Source organism: Sciurus carolinensis, chromosome 8, assembly GCF_902686445.1.
Source record: "Sciurus carolinensis chromosome 8, mSciCar1.2, whole genome shotgun sequence".
Classification (NCBI taxonomy): domain Eukaryota; kingdom Metazoa; phylum Chordata; class Mammalia; order Rodentia; family Sciuridae; genus Sciurus; species Sciurus carolinensis.
Window position 1 is genome coordinate 102098521 of NC_062220.1, and position 6296 is coordinate 102104816.

Sequence of the window (6296 nt, forward strand, 5' to 3'; positions counted from 1 at the left end):
TTTCTAAATTGTTCTTGTCAGGTCTTTTGGTCATAGCAATGCAAAACTAACTAAAACACCATTGGATATGAGTGGAAGTGTTACACACCATTTTGGGGTTCAGGCACTTAAGGAGAGAGTAGCTCTTTTATGTTCTTTCTCACTTTTTCCTGACTAGATGCAGATAATGACTCAACTTTAGGAGATGGGTAGAGCCATGAAAATGGAATGGAAGGAGACTGGATTCCTAAATGACTCTGCAGAGGAAAACCTCCCAGCTGATAAAGACCTGCATTTGACTATTGCTAAATGTGTAAGAAATATAATTCTATGTAGTATTGGCTTCAGTGTATTTGTTATAGCAATGAAGGGTGCCCTTATTAATACTCAGAATGAAGGCATCAGTGACCAAAAATGAGTTGGAAGGGAATACTAGATCACTCATTCCTTCCACATTATTGAGTACCTAGTTTATGTTCAGTCTGTGGTTATGAAAGCAACTGCTTTTTCTTTTCTTTGTTTTTATTTTTGGAAGTTCTTAAGAAAGGCACACTTAGAAAAATATGAAACTCTTCATGAATTTGCATGTCACCCTTGCACAGGAGTCATGCTGATCTCTCTCATTCCAATGTTAGTATACTTGCTGTCTGTTTCAGTCAGCTTTTTCTTGACAGGTCTTTTCTGTGACCAAAAGACCTAACAAGAACAATTAGAGGAGGAAAAGTTTATTTTAAGGCTCATGGTTTCAGAGGTCTCAGTCTATAGAGGTGGGTTCCATTCCTCAGGACTCCAAGTGAGGAAGCACATCATGGAGGAAGAGTGTGGCAGAGGAAAGTAGCTCAGGACATCACATCAGGAAGGAGAGAGGCAGGTGGTAATGGCTTACCTTCTCTAGCCACTCACTACTTGCCTATAGTTACCACCTAATTAATCCCTATCAGGGGATTAATGCACTGATTATGTTAAGAGTCTCATAACCCAATCATTTCACATCTAAGTTTTCTTGCATTGTCTCACATATGAGCTAATAGCTAAATCATAACACTGTCAAAGTGAGTGCAGCAACTATGATTTAGCTGACCACCTAGCAGAAGGGACAAATGACTTAATACAAACTGAAATTGGCAAAACTGCAGGGACTTATAGGAAATATAAAAGAGATTAATAGATTTTCTCTGGAGGCAAGAAGACAGCGTTTCTTAAGAAATTTTCCTACAGCCCACAGAACATGAGTGAGAAGCACATTTCAGACAGAGGTCCCTAAGGACAATGTCAAAAGTGTCTAGAGAGACACAAATGTTTCAGGTGGCTCAGACTTAAGGCACAGAAGGTCCACCTGGCACATGAGGCTTGGCGGAGGATTAGCGATGAACAGCCAAAGGCCAATAAAAAGTTCTGTGCGCTTGGAAAGGAAAAAGTACTTCTGTAAGTGACATTTGGGCCAAAGAGGGACTCAGCATTGGATTATAGACCCTTTACAAATGAATGACCATGAGTGTACTGAATATAAAAAGTATGTCTAATAGACATAGCAATGCTCAAGGAACATTTTCACCCTCATATGCATTTGCTAAAAACTAAATGGGAAATCAATGAGCAAAGCATTTCTCTCAAGATGCTGAAAACCTGAACACAAAGAAGAAAAGATAAATGGAAGAAAAATCAAAATAAAGGAATCGGTAATGATAAAAGCAGAAACTATTTATATTCACATAGAAAACACACAAAATAATGGTAAAATTGATTAACAAATCTCAAACCCAATTATTTAAAAGACCAATAAAATAAATAATTGCTTGGTAATCTGATCAAGGATACCAGAAAACACACAACTTCCAAGAATGAGAAACGTTAATTACAGATATAGGAGAGGCTGAAAAATACGTTATATATAAGACATCAATGCATTTTAAAAATCTAGAGGAAATGGAAGATTTTCAAATAATATAAAGTTTCAAAGTTGACTTAGGAAGACAGAAAAAATCCGAACATGTGGATAACAACAGAATAATATTATCAGGTGTAGAATAACTTTCTCCTTACAAGAATACCAAACCAACAAGTCTTTTTTTTTTTTTTTAAATATGTACCTGGTGCAAAGTCTGGCTGATGACAGGACTAATCATGGATTACTAAATAAGGGGATGACAGACAAGATCTGTTGGCTGTCAGAGAATGTGTGGGGCATGTAGAGTTGGGACACTGACAGAGGGTCAGGAAAATAATGGTCTTCATAGTGCATGTATTCAGAATGTTCCTCGACTTAAAATGGTGAACTTTCGACTTTTCAACTTTATGGTTGTGTGAAAGTGATACACATCCAGTAGAAATTATACTTCAAATTTTTATTTTTAATCTTTTCCTGAGTGAGTGGTACAATCCTCTCTCATGATGTATGAGAGGCACCACAGCTTCCAATCATGATGTATGATCATGATGGGGAAGAACTGAGACTCTATAGTGTGCTGTGTTGCTCAATTATGATGGGTGGGTTAGGTGTAGTAAATGCATTTTCCACTTATGATGGGTTTACCAGGATGTAACCCCACATCCTGTCAAGGAGCATCTGTACTCTGTGCCAAGCACTGTTCTAAACTTTTTATCTGGATTAATTTATTTGATCCTCAAGACATCTCTATGAAGTATCTTCACTTTACTCAAGGAGGTCCTTGTGTCACAGAGAGATAAAATAATTTACTTATTCTTATCACCTTTGCTAATATGAGGCTTAAACCCTGAACTCTGTCTCTAGGGCCCACTCTGAAGCACTGAGTTACCCTGGCTCTGAGAGCTAGAGGAGGGACAGATAAGCTGAAACATCATAGCAGGAGGCAGTGGTGGTGGATGAAGGATTCTGAGGCATAGTCCATGGAAGTAGAGGGTGTGGACAGAGTTCATAGTAACAAACATGGACTCAGGCCCAGGGTACTCATTAGGATCTGTGTAGAGCCACTCACCTCTTAGCAAGTACATGCCTGACAAAATCCCTTAGGCCCAGAACATAAAATTCAATAAAATGATGAGAACCCAATTAAAAAAACAAACTCAACAAAGAATGCCCAATATAGACACAAAAACATATATAGCATCATTGATCAAAAAGGGAAATGTAAGTTAAAAGTACACTTATGTACTATTACACACACACCAGAATGGCTACCATTTAAATGATGGGAAAAACCAATAGTTGGGGAGTATATAGAGCAATTGTAGTCTTTAAACATTTCTGGTGGAAGTGCCAAAGGGTATAGTCACTTTGGCAATTTCTTCTTAGGTGAAATATACATTTACCATATGATACAATTCCGGGTATTTATCTTTCCAAAATGAAGACCCACATTTACACAAAGACCTGTATTGGAATGTTTACATCAGCTTCCCTAATGACAGCCAAAGCCTGTAAACAACTCAAATGTAGACACTCACTGCTCAGCAACAGGCAGGGGGAGGACTGATATACTGCTGATCTATGCAAAGCCCATGCCAAGGGAAATAAACCACATACAGGAGTTCTGTCCGTGATGATTCCACTTGTAGAACATTCTGGGTAAGGTCAAAAAACAAAAGGGAAAGCAAATGGATCAAGCGTTTCTAGGGTGGGAGAGGTGATGGACAGCAAAGGGGTGGGCCTGAGGGGATTTGAGGGTGATAGAAATATTGTCTTGGCGGTGATGATGGTAATATCACCATATGCATTTGACAAAGCTCATCAAACTGTGCTCTTAAAAATGTTGTTCTGTTTTTGTTTTTGTTTTTGATACCAGAGATTGAACCCTGGGGCACTTAACCACTGAGCCACATCCCCAGTTCTTTATATTTTTTGTTTTGAGACAGGGTCTCACTAAGTTGCTTAGGGCCTTATTAAGTTGATGAGGCTGGCTTTGAACTTGGGGTATTCCTGGAGCCCCCACCCGAGCCGCTAGGATTACAGGTATGCGCAGCACCCAGCAAAAGGTAGATTTTAATGTGTGGACATTACACCTTAATTTTTTAAAAGAAAAAGAAGAGCAGAAGATGAAGTTGAAAATATTCAGATGCCAGCAGCTGTCTGGAGACACTGCAGCCACATCTTTCCCTTTGGGGATATAGCACCAAGGAAGCCATTCCTCCAGTTCTCTCAATAGTACTTGAGACAGGAGACAAAGCTCTGGGGAGCTGGTCAGACTCTTACTAGTTACGTAATTCATTCCTTGAAAACTTCTGTGTCCACCCCTATAAAACAGATAAGATGCCACTTGATCCCAAAGATCTACCTGGGGATTAGATAAGAGAAATCCTGTCATTCAAATGAGATTTTATGTTATAGGGTCAAGAAGATCTTGGCCCCAGAGAGAAAAACTCTGTTCTCTGTTCAAGAGAGCCAGAACTCCTGAAGTCCAGTGCCCTACCTCCCCTAATGTGAGAGAATAAATATCATCAAAGCAAAGTGTCCATTTTCCCTGCTCAGTCAAAATATCACTTGGAGACTATTATGTTTGAATATGAAGTGGTCATCAATTGTTCCTGTGTTAATGTAGTAGGTAGAAAGATTAGATTATGAGAGCTGTGACCTGATTGATCAATGGATCAATAATTTGAATGGATTACTGTATGGTAACCTACAGGCAGGTGGGGTATGACTGGAGGAAGTGGGTCACTGTGAGTGTGCCTTGGGGATTATATATTTTGTCCTTGGCTCCGCCCACTCTGACTACACTTCCCAGTTGCCTAAAGCTGAATAACTTTCCTCTACCACACCCTTCTTCCAGGATGCTCTGTCTCACTTTAGATTCAGAGCACTGGAGTTGGGCAACAACAGAGGGAACCTCTGCAACCATGAGCCCAAAACAAACTTTTCCTTCTCTAAATTCTTGTTAGGCATTTTTGTCATAGCAACAAAGACTGTCACTATTGGAAACCACTTCCCATTCTGTTTGTTTAGGGTTAAGTGCCACTACCATCTTCCAAGAGGCAAATCCCAAGAAAGCAGAACCTGTTGGTCTTCTGCAGGTCCTGAACCCCAGGGCAGGATCCATCATGGATTCTCAATACTCAATAATGGTTCTATCATCCAGAAGCCAGTGAAACCTAGAGTCACTCCCTGCAGACAGGTTCAGTCTCACTTTCCTGGTATTCTGTGTTGGTGAGGCCCCTGGGACAGCTCCTGGGCTCCTGAGCTCCTGGGGTTGAGGTAGACACTACTTCTGTGAACCAGTGCCTGCTTCCTTCTTGCCCGTAGGACTGCCATCCTGCTCAGGGTCAGGTGTCAATGTGCCCAGCACTGGGGTATGGGCCTGCCTCACTTCAGTCTACCTGCTCTCATCTGCTAGAGCTGGTTTCTGGACTATGAGACTTCTGGGAGATGTGGTGGCAGAAATACCCCCTGGTCTTGCTTCCAGAGCATTCCTGGGCCTATCTATACCTCTGGAGCTTATGGGAATATCTGGCAGACATGAGAGTAAAGTCTAGAGACCCAGAAAAGCTAACCCAGAGTCCCACATCAGAATGAGAATCATCTGCTTCTGGACTATAGATCATATGAGGTGATAAAACCTATTGATGAACTCAGTTTAGTCGGGCATCTGGTACAGCCTATAGCCCTAACTGACACAGTGGTGCTGACTTAGTCCAGCATTGACTGTTCAACTAAACTCAGCGTGTGCTGCCCCTTATGGATTTCCTGAGCGGGTGAACCACACTTGTGACATTTTGCAGCCATTTTGAAAATGTATTGGAGAGCTGCTTTAACCATAATAGCATTATTCTATAGGATTAGAATACTCCATAGATTTAAATGAAAAAAAGCATGATGTCTATCCATGAACCCATCTAATTCCCCAAATATCACTAAAATTCTCTCTAGATATAACAATCCACCAAATACTTCCACATAATATAAAACCTTTAAAACATCAAATATCTAATTATTTGTCCCTTAAAGAACTCAAGTGAATATATTTGTATTTAATGTAATGTAATGATCTTGTTCACTGCAAATATTGCAGATGCTTTGGCACCTGCTGGTTCATGGTACCTCACCAAAGCTCAGGGCTGGCTGCTAACAGGTCACAGCTGGGCTCTTCTGGGACTTCCTCCCTGATCCATAAAGTTGCCTCATTAAGAAATAAGTGGGTGGTTATGTCTTCCTTGTGTTGGCAGAGAAAATACGGTACACCATGCATTATTTGAGATATATGTTTAAAAATTACTTGTTGTATATCTGAATTTCACATTTAACTAGGCATCTTGAAATGTTACATGCTAAATCTGGCAAAACTAGCCTCTCTCTGGGGACCTCCAGTGACTGATGGATATAGAAGTACAAAGGAAGGCCCTGC

General features: G+C 40.4%; 1 non-coding gene across 1 annotated transcript; it reads right to left on the reverse strand.

Annotated features, from left to right (window-relative positions):
* Positions 1-536: 536 nt before the first annotated feature.
* On the reverse strand, positions 537-640 carry LOC124991994 (U6 spliceosomal RNA). Its single transcript, XR_007110009.1, has one exon. It is a non-coding gene; the product is annotated as a U6 spliceosomal RNA (small nuclear RNA).
* Between the last annotated feature and the right edge of the window lie 5656 nt (positions 641-6296).